This window comes from Amblyomma mixtum, chromosome 1, assembly GCF_055824585.1.
Source record: "Amblyomma mixtum isolate Tamu chromosome 1, ASM5582458v1, whole genome shotgun sequence".
Classification (NCBI taxonomy): domain Eukaryota; kingdom Metazoa; phylum Arthropoda; class Arachnida; order Ixodida; family Ixodidae; genus Amblyomma; species Amblyomma mixtum.
This window is the reverse complement of record NC_143012.1, coordinates 48733423-48750164: the sequence shown is the minus strand read 5'-3', so window position 1 is coordinate 48750164 and position 16742 is coordinate 48733423.

Here is a 16742-nt window from a genome sequence, read left to right as displayed (position 1 = left end):
TGGCGTCTCCCCTCCGCGAGGAAATTTCGGGAAAAGAAAATGCGTCACCAACTAGCCCCGCCGCTGGGAATTACGATGCGCTACTGCGGTATTTGTGTAAACGCGGAGCTCTTCTTAGAGAGCCTTCGTTCTCGCTCAACTAATTCTTTTTCAAGCTACAGGAGGGCTGTTGCCCCATTAATCTCCATATTTCAGAAAAAGCTTTCCAACATAGCTTCGTGACTTCAGAACGGGGATCAAGACTTTTTTTTTTGTTTATCTAACCCACCCTTTTTTCTGCTCCTAGAATGCTCTCAATGTCGTAGGCAGCGTCGAAAACGAAATATGCGCTTTAGTTCTATTAAATAGTCTCTTCTCTTCAGTACCGGTTGTAATCTGTGGGAAGCGCCGACGCGATCGCTCGCCTGAGAAGCACTTGACAGCCGGGTTGACATCGCGTAGGACCGGCGCTTCTCGCTAATTTTCCCGGCTTCCTCCGACATGCCCAGTACTTTATTTTAAACTACTTGATCCAGAAGTATGTTTGGCGACCGTTCGCGTTAACTGAAACGGCCTAACTTGTTACCCACAAGCTAGCGACGGCGACGACTGCTGCTGGCCGTAAAGCACGGCTCGGCAGCCCGAGTCACACCGCCGCTTCCCGTTCATCGTATGCGCGTCCTGCGATGTAAGCAATAGTTGATTTCATGTCACTGTTGTCAAAACTACACTCGTTGACCATTTGCATTCGCTAGAACTTGTGAATTCGTTCTTCACAACCACCGCAGTCACCGATCCAACCCTGCAGACTCGCTAGGCCTAGTCGTCGCGGAAGGGAACGGAGTCGTCGTCGACTGAAATTAATTTGTCAAGTGCTTATCGCTAGTGAGTGTCCAAGTGTGCACATGTGAAATATAGCCGTGCGTTTCGCTTATTTCCAATGCGGATAACGTATATGCGCACATGTATTCCCACCGTCACCTCATCAGCGTGTTTTCGCTTAGCCGCCGAACTCCCGAGGGCATGAAGGCTGACCGTCCGCCGATCGGATTCGTCGGTGTCGTTTAGCCAAAAAACTTGTCCCACTACAACAATATTAAAGTGAACTAGATAGTTCACTATAATCACATGCTGCTGTTCACCGTGATAGTGCCGTTGTCGGACTAGTGTGACCGTCGTCGTCGTTGTACACTGAAAACGAGCTGAGAATTTCGAATGCGTTTGGAAAGTGTCGTGTAGCACCGCGGGAGTCCATCGAGTTCGAATGCCATTCCAAGTCTCGACTGCCATTCCACTCAGATGTCATTCGAAAGTGCCCGTGTAGCACAGGTTTAGCCAAGGCGGGGAAAACACCCGAGAAACTGGTCCAAGACTGCCAACTTCTAGAAATGGCTGAGCCAAGGCAGGGAAAACGCCCGAGAAACTGGTCCAATACTACCAACTTCTAAAAATGGCTGAGCCAAGACAGGGAAAACGCCCGAGAAACTGGTCCAATACTTCCAACTTCTAAAAATGGCTGAGCCAAGGCAGGGAAAACGCCCGAGAAACTGGTCCAATACTGTCAACTTCTAAAAATGGCTGAGCCAAGACAGGGAAAACGCCCGAGAATCTGGTCCAATACTGCCAACTTTTGAAAATGGCTGAGCCAAGGCGGGGAGAACATAGGCAACGCGGGGCCTTCATAGGACTGTAGTTTGCCAACTCAATTCCTACATTGGACCACTGTCATGTGCTGCTTGGGAGGCTATTGTGAGCGATGGAGAACTTCAAAGTGAAGGAACTCATCGAAATTTGTGAAGAGTTGGGCATTGATTTGGGCCCCGCAAAACGAAAGCATGCGATTCTTGAGATCATGCGGAAGGAGAATGTAACGGCTGAGGAAGCCAATGAGGCCTGGGAAGAGATCACTGAACGCCGTGAGAGCGAAGAGGAGATAAAACGGCGTGCTCGCGTCAGGAAACTGAGGGGCCTCGAGCTTGAAGCGCATGAGATCGATTTCGAGAGATATAAAACATTGTCCGCTCTGCATGAGACTAACGGTCAGCAGCCGAGAGACATGCCGCGGCCCTTCGTGATCGCCGAAGATATGGCGAAATATCTTGCGGAGTTCGAGCGCGTCTGCGAGAGAAAGCGCGTTGAGCGGAATGGTTGGGCACAGAAGTTGGTAGCCCTGCTTTCCAGCGAAGCGTATGACGTTGTCAAGCGCCTGTTGGACGACGGCTTGGCGGACTACGATGAGCTGAAAAGCTTCTTACTGGCGAGATATAACGTGTCACCGCTGGACCTTCGCCAAAGGTACCTGCGAGAGAATAGCACTCCATCGTTTAACGATTTTCCCTACCAGTTTAAAGCCGACATTTTAGAGTGGCTCGAAAATGCTGAAGGGTCGGAGGATCGTGACGCAGAGGTAGAGTGCGTAGCTGTAGAGCAGAGCTGCCAGTGCGGCACAGAGGAACGTAGTCCGTGCTTGGCAGATGTAACTGCTGCTGTAACAGTGGGAATTGTCCCGCATTCGCCAACCGAGAAAACCTCTATGCCATCGGATAAGGTAGTCACAGCATCGGACGATGCATTTACAGAGGTCTCGCCCATTGAAATTGTGGTGGAGTTACCGGAAAGCGAATCTCCTAGCGTGTCGAAACCAGGAGAAGTTGCCGAACAGGGCAGAGAGGACGTCCGTCTGGACATGAATGAAAACGCCTGCGCCGACGCAAGCGAAGTAGATGAGGTCGGCACACCGTGTTGTTCAGAGCGTTCGGCAGAGATGCAGAAACCCGAAACTTACGATCAACGGAAGCAGGCGCATGGAGAGTTTGCGGACGCTGAGTTGTGCGTTAGTGTCTCTGGCGAGGAATGCAAAACGAGTCCCGTGCTTTCGCACTGCTCTGAGCTTTGCGACATTCCAGAAAGCAGCTGCAGTAGCGGGAACACCGCGACTGAGTGCAGAGCCGACCCTCATCCGAAATTGGCTGAAACGCGTGAGGAGCATGACGAGAGCTGCGTGTCAGCAGTAATGTCAGTAGAAAATACTGGTTCGTCTGCGCCTAAAGAAACTAAGGTGCTGGACGACAGTGGAGAACAGAACGTTCCAGACGATATAGGGGCGGTAGACGTCAGCCCGTCCGAGAAAGATGAGGACGAATGCGCACTCAGAGAGGCTGACCAGGAAGAACTCAGTTTGGAGGACGCTAGTAAAGGCGCTAAAGACAGGCCTGAACTAGGTAGCACATATGAATCAGCTGACAATCAAAGCGACGTTGTCAGAGAGCAGAAACCTAGGCGACGAAAGCAGCAGGTGCTTCCTCAGGAGAAAATGATAGGAAAGCACGAGAAAGAAAGCTGCAACCAGAAGGAAAGTAACAGCCAGTTCCGAAAAGTGAGCTATCACCACAAGGTGACCAACAAACAGTGCTGCCGCCGAAAGGTCAGTAAAGGCAAACTCAAGAGAGAGAGCTGTCACCGAAATACGATGGAAGGCAGGCAAAAGAAAGAGTGGTGCCGCCGAAAGATGAAAGGCAGGCATAAGAAAGACAGGCGCCGCCGAAAAGAGAGAAAGGGCAAACTCGCGAAAACGGGTTTCCACCATCGGAAGCGCCAACGTCGCCGGCAAAATGACTTCAGTAAAGTCAGTCACGTTGTCAGCCCTGAAACTAGCGTCAGAACCAGAGCTAAAGAAATGTGCGAGGCATTACTATCGCGCAAAGCGAAGCGCATAAGTGTGTCGGGGCACATAGGTCTGGGCAGTAGAATAAACTGCAAAAAGAAAGCATACAAGCATTCACGCGAGAAAGAGTATCTTGGGAGGAAACCGAGATACAAGAGAGCGCTGCCCGTGAGGCGAAAAATTAAGGAGCGGGACAAGTGTGAATCTTGCCGCCAGCACAGAGAGAGCGAGACGCGCAAAGGCACGTGCTCTCATGCGGGCTCTCGCTTTCCGCTGCATTCACGGGAGAAACCGCGCTCCCACAGAAAGCGGCACGCGCGCACAGGGAAAACGCGAGGACGGCTCAAAAAGCGAAAGATTGTACGAGGCCGCAGTGACAGGGGCAGGAAAATTGGCAAGAAGAAACTGCCTAAGCGCTCGACAAAGCTTAGGTATCGCGATGGAAAGCCGCGAGTGGAAATGACGCCACTTAGTAGGTGCAAAATCAAAAGGCTGGGAAAAGGCGAACCACACATCGAGCGGAAAGGCAAACGGATGCGCGAGAAAGTCAAGACTCGTGCAAAGTCTGACTTGCCCCCACGAACAGAGAGAAAGAAAGAACGGTCCCATCGGAAGCGTTGCGCACTCGCTATGGGACGTCGCGACTGGCGCGCGAAGCGCAAAGAAAGGGACAAGTTGCCAGTCTATGAAAGCGAATCGCTCTCGTACTGTAGCTCCCGTAGAAACTGGAAAGACAAGTACAGAGAGAAAGAAAAGCGCGTCTACCGCGAAAGAGGCAGAGACGTTAGCTACCACGGTAGTGGAGAGAGAGAGAGAAAAGCGCAGCACAGCGAAAGAGGCAGAGTCACTAGTTTCCGCTGTAGCGGGTGTCGTTTACCGTCCGTTAGAAGCGAGGAAAACGCGAACGAAGACGCACTAAGCCGTGTGTTCTAAGCAAGGCTGGCTTCGCCTCCTCGTGACCTACATTTTGACTCTTCGCGAACAGCTGTTAAGTTCGCTCGTAGATCGGGAAAAATTGATATCCTCATTTGTGGCCTCAGCTGAGTGTCTTCTGGCCGATTGATCTCAAGAGAGCGAATTTGCTTTGCATTCATGTTATTCCGTGTGTTACATGTGTTTGACACTTTGTTTGAGTTAATTACTTTTAAGTTCTTGTATCCCACATGTGTCTCTTGTTGAAGAGGGAGCGAAAAGGGGACAGAACTATTGCTAGCGGAGTTTTTATGACCTTTAAGTCTGGCGTTTTGACGGGTGACGGAGGGCACTTGCTCGTGTTGGGTGTTGCCTGTTGTCGGTCGGTTCTTGGCAACATGCAGAACGATCAACGACCGATGCTGAGAAGCAAGCTCTTCCGAAGGACCGAGCGAAGCTGATCCAGTCACCTGGGCGACTAAGCTGCGGAGCAGTGATCCTGTCCTGGCGGGCGGGACCCGTTCTCGGAAAGGAGCCTGGAGCTACCTGCGGCTGAACACCGGACGAGAACTTGGAGGAGCCTGGCGTACGAGCGCGCCCCGCATCCGAGCCACGCGGAAGTAGCTCGTCTTCGTGGCGCATTGTCTGGCGGCGGTGGTGCTGTAGTGCCGACGCCCACATTTCGCTGGCGGGCCTGTCTAAACCAGCGCTGCGCGCCCGCCGACGCTCAAAGCAGGCCCAGACTTTCTCGGACAAGTCGCGACATGCAGCGTGACTCATCCCGCCGCCGCGGCGCCGACACGGACCCTTCCTCCTGTCCTCCTCTCCGTCGGTGCGAATTCCTCCGACGCTCGCCGGCTCTCGACCATTGGTCTAATTTGAACGGTGGCCAGTGATTGGAGGATTTGAACGGCTGGCTGCCGTAACCGTTACCAGCCGCTATAAAAACGGAGCCGCGCTGAACCCGAGCAGCAGACGGGCAGCAGAAGAGCCATCACGCCGGAGCTACGCTCGCCGCCGGGGCCGCCCTTCTTCTGTGTGCCTGCCCGTGGTGCTCATGACCCTTGTATCATGTAAAAGCCCTTGTACATACTGTACATAAACGTCCTTTTACTCACCGTCGCCTCGACCGTTTCCTGGCTCGGACTCCCAGTCCCAACAGAATGCGAAACGAGTCCCGTGCATTCGCACTGCTCTGAGCTTTGCGACTTTCCAGAAAGCAGCTGCAGTAGCGGGAACACCGCGACTGGGTGCAGAGCCGACCCTCATCCGAAATTGGCTGAAATGCGTCAGGAGCATGACGAGAACTGTATACCAGCACTCATGTCAGTTGAAAACACTGGTTCGTCCGCGCCTGAAGAAACTAAGGTGCTGGACGACAGTGGAGTACAGAACGTTCCAGACGACATGGGGGCTGTAGACGTCATTCCTTCCGAGAAAGATGAGGACGAATGCGCACTCAGAGACGCTGAGCAGGAAGTGCGCAGCTTTGAGGAACTTAGTGAAGGCGCCAAAGACAGGTCTGATCTAGGTAGCGCACGTGAATCGGCTGACAATCAGAGTGATATTGTCAGAGACCAGAAACCTAGGCGACGGAAGCAGAATGTGCTTCCACAGGCGAAAATGAAAGGAAAGCTCAGGATAAAAAACTGCAACCGGAAGGAAAGGCACCGCCAGTTCAGGAATGTGAGCTATCGCCACAAGGTGATAGCGAAACAAGAGAAACAGTGCTGCCGTCGAAAGGAGAGGAAAGGCAAGCTCAAGAGAGAGAGCTGTCACCGAAAGACGATGGAAGGCAGGCAAAAGAAAGAGTGGTGCCGCCGAAAGATGAAAGGCAGGCAAAAGAAAGACAGGCGCCGCCGAAAAGAGAGAAAGGGCAAACGCGCGAAAACGGGTTTCCACCATCGGAAGCGCCAGCGTCGCCGGCAAAATGACTTCAGTAAAGTCAGTCACGTTGTCAGCCCTGAAACTAGCGTCAGAACCAGAGCTAAAGAAATGTGCGAGGCATTACTATCGCGCAAAGCGAAGCGCATAAGTGTGTCGGGGCACATAGGTCTGGGCAGTAGAATAAACTGCAAAAAGAAATCGTGCAAACATTCGCGGGGAAAAGTGCACCAAAGCACCAAACCGAGATTCAAGAGAGCGCTGCCCGGGAGGCGAAAAATTAAGGAGCGGGACAAGTGTGAATCTTGCCGCCAGCACAGAGAGAGCGAGACGCGCAAAGGCACGTGCTCTCATGCGGGCTCTCGCTTTCCGCTGCATTCACGGGAGAAACCGCGCTCCCACAGAGAGCGGCACGCGCGCGGAAGGAAAGCGCGTGTACGGCTCAAAGAGCGAAAGATTGTACGAGGCCGCAGTGACAGGGGCAAGAAAATGGCCAAGAAGAAACCGTCTAAGCGCTCAGCCAAGCACAGTTATCGCGATAGAAAGCCGCGATTCGAAATGACGCCACTTAGTAGGCGTAAAATCAAAAGGCCGTGTAGAGGCGAACTACACACCGAGCGGAAAGGCAAACGGGTGCGCGAGAAAGTCAAGACTCGTGCAAGGTCTGACTTGCCCCCACGAACAGAGAGAAAGAAAGAACGGTCCCATCGGAAGCGCTGCGCACTCGCTATGGGACGTCGCGACTGGCGCGCGAAGCGCAAAGAAAGGGACAGGTTGCCAGTCTATGAAAGCGAATCGCTCTCCTACTGTAGCTCCCGTAGAAACTGGAAAGACAAGTACAGAGAGAAAGAAAAGCGCGTATACCGCGAAAGAGGCAGAGACATTAGCTACCGCGGTAGTAGAGAGAGAAAGAAAAGCGCGTCTACCGCGAAAGAGGCAGAGACGTTAGCTACCACGGTAGTAGAGAGAGAGAGAGAAAAGCGCAGCTACAGCGAAAGAGGCAGAGTCTTTTGCTCGAGGCCGAGTCCATGTCCCTGCTGTTGGCATACTGGACTCGCCCGATGCCCCCCCGCCCCGCCAAGTGGAGCTGATATGGGTGCCCGCGCACGCCGGGAATCCCGGAAACGAGGCCGCCAACCTTTTAGCCCGAGGTTCTTTAAACCGGGCTCAGGTGGCCTCGGATCGGGGATTCACGAAGGATCGCATGCACTCATTCAGTGAGCTGACCCAGGCATACAGAGCCTCTCGCCAGCTCTACCCCCCGCCCCACCCCTCCCTAGATAACAGACACGCAACACTCTGGCGCAGATTACAAACACATACTCTCCCCTCGCCCCTTACCCTAACCCACTATCATCTCTCCTTCCCCACTCCTGCTTGCGCCCTATGCCCAGAACCCTTCGCTTCTTCCCTCCACATCCTTTCCCTCTGCCCGGCGGACCCTCCCCCGCGGGACCTAGAGAACCTCAAGACCTGGGAGGACTGGGAGACCCTGCTGCGCTCGGAGGACCCGGCCGTGCAGACCATCGCCACCGGCCGTGCTGCCAGTGTTATGGACCTTCGGAACATAAACACTTGAGTGCAGTGGGGTCGTGCGGGGACCCTGGGGCGTGCCCCGAATTCCTCTGTAAATAAAGTTTTCTCTCTCTCTCTCTCTCTCTCTCTCTCCGTTAGAACCGAGTTGAACGCGAACGCAGACGCACTAAGCCGTGTGTTCTAAGCAAGGCTGCCTTCGCCTCCTCGTGACCTACATTTTGTCTCTTCGCGAACGGTTGTCAAGTTCGCTCGTAGATCGGGGAAAAATTGATGTCCTCATTTATGGCCTCAACTGAGTGCTTTCCTGGCCGACTGATCTCAAGAGAGCAAATTTATTTTGCATTCATTTTATTCCGTGTTACGTGTTTGACACTTTGTTTGAGTTTATTACTTTAGAGTTCTTGTATCCCACATGTGTCTCTTGTAGAAGAGGGAACAAAAACGGGACAGAACTATTGCTAGCGGAGTTTTTACGACCTTTAAGTCTGGCGTTTTGACGGGTGACGGAGGGCACTTGCTTGTGTTGGGTGTTGCCTGTTGTCGGTCGGTTCTTGGCAAGATGCAGAACGATCAACGACCGATGCTGAGAAGCAAGCTCTTCCGAAGGACCGAGCGAAGCTGATCCAGTCACCTGGGCGACTAAGCTGCGGAGCAGTGATCCTGTCCTGGTGAGCGGGACCTGTTCTCGGAAAGGAGCCTGGAGCTACCTGCGGCTGAACACCGTACGAGAACTTGGAGGAGCCTGGCGTACGAGCGCGCCCCGCATCCGAGCCACGCGGAAGTAGCTCGTCTTCGTGGCGCATTGTCTGGCGGCGGTGGTGCTGTTGTGCCGGCGCTCATATTTCGGTGGCTGGCCTCTCTGGAAACAAGCGCTGCGCGCCCGCCGTCGCTCAAAGCAGGCCCAGACTCTCTCGGACATGTCGCGACGTGCAGCGTGACTCATCCAGCCACGCCGGCGCCGACACGGACCATTCCTCCTTCCCTCCTCTCCGTCGGTGCGGGCTCCTCCGACGCGTCATCGGCCGTCGCCCCTCGACCATTGGTCTAATTTGAACGGTGGCCAGTGATTGGAGGATTTGAACGGCTGGCTGCCGTAACCGTTACCAGCGGCTATAAAAACGGAGCCGCGCTGAACCCGAGCAGCAGACGGGCAGCAGAAGAGCCATCACGCCGGAGCTACACTCGCCGCCGGGGCCGCCCTTCTTCTGTGTGCCTGCCCGTGGTGCTCTTGACTCTTGTATCATGTAAAAGCCCTTGTACATACTGTACATAAACGTCCTTTTACTCACCGTCGCCTCGACCGTTTCCTGGCTCGGACACCCAGTCCCAACAGCGGCTAACATACGCAACCACGCGGTGTGGACCGCGGGAGAGTTGTGCCAGCACGGCTCCGATCCCGTAGTCGCAGGCGTCAGTGCGGTGTTCAATAGGGGCCGCGGGATCAACTTGTGCCAGAATCGGGGATGAAGTCAGCAGGCGGACAAGCGTGAAAACGCATTTCGTTGATTAGTGCCCAAGGTAAAGTCTGTGTCGGTCTTCAGGAGATCAGTGAGGGGACAAGCGATAAGAGCAAAATCTTGAATAAAACGGCGAAAGTAGGAACACAATCCAAGAAAACTGCACACGTTTTTTTGGGGAATGTGGACGAGGGAAGAGTTGCACCGCTGCAAATTTAGCTGCATCAGGACGTACACCAGAGGCGTCGACGAGATGTCCAAGAAAGGTGAGTTGCCGGCGGCCGAATTGGCATTCGGACGTGTTGAGCTGCAGCCCAGCAGTACGAAAGACAGTCAGAATACTCCTCAGACGTTCAAGGTGCGAGACAAATGTGGGCGAGAAGACAACATCGTCAAGATAACACATACACGTAGTCCAGTTAAATCCGCGAAGGAGCGGGTCCATCATCCTTTCGAAAGTAGCTGGCGCATTACAATGTCTGAATGGCATGACTTCGAAGTGGTATAAGCCGTTAGGCGTGAGAAAAGCTGTCTTTTCGCGGTCCTGCTCGTCAACGGCGATTTGGCAATGCCTCTACCCCGCCTGCCCTGTAAGGCAGGCGGTGTAGCGGAGCGGCGTCACCGGTGTTGATACGATGCTGCGCAATAGTCGTACGAGCTAAAGGGCGGTCATTGAAATCAAATATGTCCTGAAAGGTTGCCAGAAGACGAATAAGCGCCTCTGCTTGATCTGCGGAGAGATCGGAAGCGATCACATTGGCAAAGTGGTCAGGTCTCAGAATAGCTGTGAATTGACCGTCCGAAGTTTGTGACTGCGGAGATCACGTATTCGGCGGTCGGGGACAGCGTGGAGAGGCAAATGCCTTGAGGAAGCGTCTGGATGTGCGTACTGAAGTTGAGAACAGGTAGACATGTGCTGTTTGCCGAGACTGTGAACACTGTATGTGCGAGGGCAGCATTCTTTGTGACGGGCAAATCAAGGACGGGAGTGATGACATTCGGCCCGTTAGGAAGAGGTGGAACAGATTTAAACAATACGTAAGTAGCGGCTTCAGGTGGCAAGCGGGTGAACTCGGCAGTACAGAGACGGTGCACGACTGGGTCACGTGGTTCGGAAAGGAACGGTAGGTCCAAGTCAACAACACTTGTAGCGCATTCAATAAGGATTTTGTGCTCACTAAGGAAATTAAGACCGAGTTTGATTTCATGAGGGCACTGATTCAGGACGGTAAAGAGCACGGTGGTGTGGCGGTCAGGAATCGTCACACGAGCAGCACACAGGCCGAGCACTGGGGACGTTGTGCCATAGGCAACTCGAACAATGGCTGTAGGAGCAGGCATCAGTACTTTGCGGAGGCGGCGTCGTATGTGGGAACTCATCCCTGAAACGTGGGCTCCCGTGTCAACGAGAGAAGAGACGGCAACGCCATCGACGTGTATGGTAAGTAAATTGCGCGGAGCACGAAGAACTAAACGAGGATTTTTGGAGCGGGTCATCACTGCAGCATCCCCTCTAGACGCTGCAGAAACTAGTTTTCCGCCTGTGATCTTCCGTAGGAGCCGGGAGAGGAAGCGCGTGGTCGTTTCGGCGAACGGGACTGGCAGCGCTGTGGGGATGGTGAGCGGCTGAAGCGGGGCGGCGAGACGTTGGTGGTGGGGCTTGATGGGTCCAAGGGTCGCGTGAAAGAGCTTGAGCGTGCAGCGTCCAGGCGATAAGAAAGGGTCCAGTAACGGGGCCGCTGGGAGGAGTACCGGCGGCAATGACGGGTGATGTGGCCGACACGGGAACAGTTGAAACAGATGGGACTGTCGTCAGGCGTACGCCACTCGGTGGGGTTGCACGGTAGAGAAGCTGTGTAAACAGGCCGAACAGGGTTTAGAGGAGGGACTTCGGGTACTTGGGAGGGATGAATACCGGGGAGAGAGTTGAAACTCAAGCTAGCAGTTTCCTGTCGCACGACGGCTTGAATAAGTGGAAGGGGCAGGGTCTGGTTGGCCACCGGTGTTGCTAATGGGAGCTGGACCAATTGCTTCGAGCTCACGGCTTACAATGCGGGTCACGTTCTCAGGTGTGGTCGGCTAGTTCCGAGAACACAGATCTTCGCAGGACGAAGACGCAGCCGTGTTGGAAGGAGGGCGATATGATGAGTGACCCGCCGGCTTTTGGCGTCCTCGAAGCGACGGCATTTTTTGATGATGTCTGCAATCTTGTCACAGCATTTGTAGACGAGCAGATTGAAGGCTTCGTCTGCAGTGCCCTTGAGCACATGTCCGACTTTGTCGGCCTCGCTCATCTGTGTATCCACCGTGTAGCACAGAGCCAACGCATCCTGAATATAGGAGACGTAGGACTCCGTGGATGACTGGAAGCGTCTTCCGAGATCTCTTTTAGGGGCAAGCTGCCGGCCGAGTGGTTTGCCGAAAAGGTCGATAAGGTTCTGCTTACAGTCATCCCAACTGGTCAATGTCTCTTCGTTGGTATCGTACCACTTGAGCGCCGTGCCCTTAAGGTAAAAAACGACATTCGCAAGCATTAAAGTTTGGTCCCACCGGTTGTTAGCGCTGCATCGTGCATACCAGCCAAGCTAAGTCTCGACGTCAGCGTCGTCGTCGCCGGATTAGGGTCCAGGATCACGAGGGTGAGTGAGGACGAAGGAGGGCACCGATGCTGCCGAATCTGGGGGAGATGCTTCCGTCATTGTCGGCTGTGGAAGGTAGCGTCGGCGAGAAAAGTAGGTCGGGGGTGGAAGGTAGCGTCCGCTGCGTAGTTCCGACTTGTCGCACCTCCCCTAAGGATGTTACGAGGAAATACTATTTACATTTATTTACAAGCGGTAGGTGACTAGTTCCTAACAGGGAGCAGCAGGGAGCACCAACGCAAACAGGAAGCACCATCAACCTCTTCGTTGTTGTATGTTGTCCTCTAGATAATGGCGCGTACCCACTGCGGGGGATTGGCCAAGACACAGGCGGCCAATCATATTCGTTCGTCCCTCTCTCGCGGGAGTCCACTTTGTCTTCCACTTCCACTTCGTCGTAGCAATATGGTGTCAAGTGAATGTGATGTAGGCTCGCCGCCTGTACCTGTCCGTCCACAGACCGTACGTGACGGCACAGAGCCTCGACACCTCAGTTACCATCTCCTTCACATGTCCGTGCATGGCACGGTACATATCATACAGGACTGCCCTCGACAAGGTCGTTCGGTCAGGGAGCTCTTGGAGCTGTAGCAAAGCAGACATTTGGGCTAGTTGGTGGGAATTCATGGTGGAATTCACACCACCTCTTGGAGCTCTCTGATCGCTCCATATTTTATGAAGAAGTCCTAGAGAAGAGAAATAAACTCACTCTGTGTTCACACTGATAATATCACAAAACAAACGCAGGTGCTTTATAGTCGTAACCTTCCTGTGACCCCTCTCTCTTCTCTATGTTAAAAGGCAGCAGGTCTCTGGCGAGCAAGCTCTTTCTTGACGATGTGCTCGATATCTTGCACCTGGGAACCATCCGGAAATAATCCTTGACCGTCGCGGCTGTGTTGGCTGCCCCCTTCTTGCAGTCGTCTTGTAGTTTGTGAGCGTCCATCAAGTGTCTCGGCATGTTCGACGTGCTTATTGTACTAGCGTAGCGTTTTACCTTGCAGCTGCGGACGAGACTGGTGAAGATTAAAATTCTCACAATCAAATGACAAAACGCCTTAGTCCTATTAGTTCCATAAAGAACAAAAGGCGCTCTACTTTCGATTCGAAAGGCTTTGGGTCGTCATCATCTGATCACTTAGCCAAACAGCTTTCACAGCAATAGTCGGTTCCAACTGTCTTGTGCTTTCCCCCAGTGTGGTATGTTAAATGCCCAAAATGTTTACAAACAAAACTACTCTTCACTTTAGAAGGCAGAGGAATAATGCGAAAACTTCCAACCGCCATCTTAAACACATCAGGGACAGAAATTACTATCTCCCTGTAAGTTGAATCACCAGCGCTGATGCTGTCTTCAGACATATCGGCGATTCCACCCGCAACCACACTGCCTACAGCCCTCATGTCGTGATTTCGATTGATGGGAGGACGCGGGCAGCGTGCTCCGTACGCACCGCAGGACGGTGCTCCTTTCAACGCGGCCCGGCACGACGCGCCCGAGCATGTTCCGTGCCATTTGGCATCGTGTGTGTGCGTTTGTTAGTGCGAAGGCTTGTTAAAGCGCGGCACTCAATTGGGAGAGAAAGGTACTCGCGGCTGAAGCGAGAAGATTCCGTGCGTCAGCGTGTCTGCCCGATGACTGCAGGCTGTGGCAGGACCATAAACAAAAATTTAAATGCGTGTTTTCTGCTTTTATATGGTGTATTAGGCATTAGAATACATGCACCACCGCGTGGCATTCGTCTAGGCACGCTAAATAATTTATTATAGAATTCCTTCTTCATGCTGTTTCGGTTTCTGTTTCAAGGACCAAGCGATGGCTGTGAGCTGCGGCGGCGCGCCGGGAGAAACGATCAGTTTGCATCGGTGGCGGCTTCGATAAGTCCGCTCACGCTACTGGAGATTCCGAGAGCCATGAGCTTATGGGTAGCTGTGGAATAATGATGACCAGGGCCGTCTTGTACGCTTTTCGGAGTGACGCCTCCAACCGTTCGCTTTCGGCACGAGTGAGACGTAGGTAGGGTGCAGAATATGTGATGCGGGAGCAGGTGAAGGCTTGAATGAGTCGCAGGAGGTTGGACTCTTGCATACCATGATGCTTTTTGGAAACTCGCTTAAGGAGGCGTCCGATGTGTACCACCTACTGGTGGACGCGTTGGGGCATGGTGTTATTGCTACCCCCTCTTATACAGCAGCATCTTTCCGCAACAGATAGACCCCATGTACAAACACTGCTCAACTCCGGCCACTCTCATACACATGGTGTGTACTAGTGCACATTACAACACAAACAACTCAACACAAACAAGCTCAGACCCCAGAACGCAATTTATGGCGGTGGAGTGGGCAGACAAAGTCGTCGACGGCTATTTACTCTCAACCGCTTAACGAGACCACTTACCAAGCTCTTTCCAGTCAATAAAATGTTTTACAATCAATTCCGCGTTTGGCGACTTTCTTCTTTATGGCTACATCAGCGGCTCGAAATATGGAGAGAAATTTGCAAGCTGCTTGGCTGAGAAGCACGGAGTCCATACAAAGACAGCAAATACTTTTGAAGCACTACCGTGAATCAGAAGCTAGAGCAGTGGGGCAAACGTTGCGTGTGATGCGGAAGACGCTGACTCATAAGCCAGGCTGAGTCACAAGGAAAGTATGGTAGAGAAAGTGGCGGCACTGAGCTCTGAGAATATTTTTTTTTATAGTATGCTAGGACTTATAGTTGCCAATCCCCGCATTTAGCCGTTGTTTGTTTGCCTGAAGCCTAGTGTGTTTGTGTGTGCGTGAATGCGCACGCGCGTGCGTGTTTGTGTGTGCGCGCGCGCGCGCGCGCGCGCGTGTGTGTGTGTGTGTGTGTGTGTGCGTGCGTGCGTGCGTGCGTGCGTGTGTGTGTGTGTGTGTGTGTGCGCACACAAACACCCGGCTGGTTGTGATGACGTCACAAAGACCCATGGCCTACGTGGCAACAAGCCACCTGCTTTATTGACAGATCGCAACCTGCCCACCGCGTAGCCAACATCTTAGCGTAGCAATACTTACTGACCAAGAAATTACGAAACAATCCCTTCTAGTGCACAAATTCGTATTTTACCTAACTACGCAAATCTGCTGCCATTTTTTTTAATTTCGTTGTGTTTATTATACCACGCTGTATTCGCCCGCAATAAAGTCGCCGCGCTAACTAAGAGAACAATAAGCGGCCACAGATAGCACGTCATCAACATAAAGCTGCTCCAAATTTACAGCCATGTTGCCTCGCGGAAATAGACGACACTTGAATGCACCGAGATTTCTGTGCTCGACAGAGAACCGTATACAGTACTAATTAATTGTTTACCTAGCGAATGCAATATACGCGACCGCCTTTCCCGGGGCAAAGCAGCGAATCGAGAGGGGCGCGAGAGCCTGCTGCAGTTCGTAAAAGAAGCTAGGACGCCTATAGGCCCACTAGTCATGTTCAGCTGCAAACTAGAGGTGATTTTAGCTGCGTCTGCCACGTGTTGCCAGAACCCAAACAACTACAGTCTCCAGAAGTCTGTGTTCGGCGCCATGACGGCATGGAGAAAGAGTCGCCGTATCGGAGGGATCCGTAGTGATTTCTACAACTACCTAAGGTCTTTTCACGTGCAGCAATATCCCACAGCAGCCACGGGTGTTTTTGTCGCGAAAAGCTCCACTTATCTAATGAAAAGCTGAAGGTTGAATGCCGCTTGGATTTGACCTCTATAGCAGGATACAACTGTAAAAAAAAAAAACAGGAGTTGCTAACACTGAGCCGTGTTCCGCGGCATCTTGTGTTATTCCGCTAGTCAATTGCAACAGTAAACGAAATCAGCTTTTTAATCCATGACTACATCAAACAATCTACGTATCAAAATTATAGAGATGATGATTTGTTTCTTTTCATAAGCTTCTTGTTTAGGTAACAAGAAACGTTTATGCAGCGGACTATTTTTTCGTCGTGGAGGAATTCTGTGCGCGGAGGCTGAATGTGGGCGGAGCTTCACTGCAGTCTTTAGTTGTATCCGACTATAACAGGAGGCTCGTTGGAGGTGTAGCTCGGACGTTATGCCAAATGGCTTGTCGCAGCTGTTACCGCTCTTTCCGCCGCTGCGTCAACCGCCGCTCCACCCGCTCCGTCTCACCAGTTTTGCGACGCACTAACCACGTGGTTCACTCTTCCTGAATAAAGGCCAGCGCTCGCCGGCGGCTTGGGGTGTCTGTTACAGCCGGCGTCGTCGCTTCGGCGGACGCGGTTGTTGCGACGCGCGTCTCTTCTTTCAATCTTTCCTCTCACATCTTTCAACTCTCCTCTGTCTGCACGTGGCAGCGAGTGTGCCTCAGCCCGAGACAGTGGGCAGGCCCGTTCACTTTCCCTGTCATCCTTCCTACAGTCGGAACAACAACCTAGACATCGCAGAAACATGGTTCCAGAACCGGCCACCGGGACAGGTTCTTCGACTCGGCACTGGAGGCGCCGCGGGCTACTTCTAGCGACCCCTGCGACAGAGATCGTCACGAAGCCGCGTTGGCTAGAGATAAGTCGCGAACACGATGAAGATTATGAAACCGATGTAAAATCCCTTTCTGCGCCAAGCTAGGCGAATCCTCGTATCAGAGAGGGGGAAGCTCTAGAGGACGCAATGCAATTATCAGCTCAAAACGTTGCCG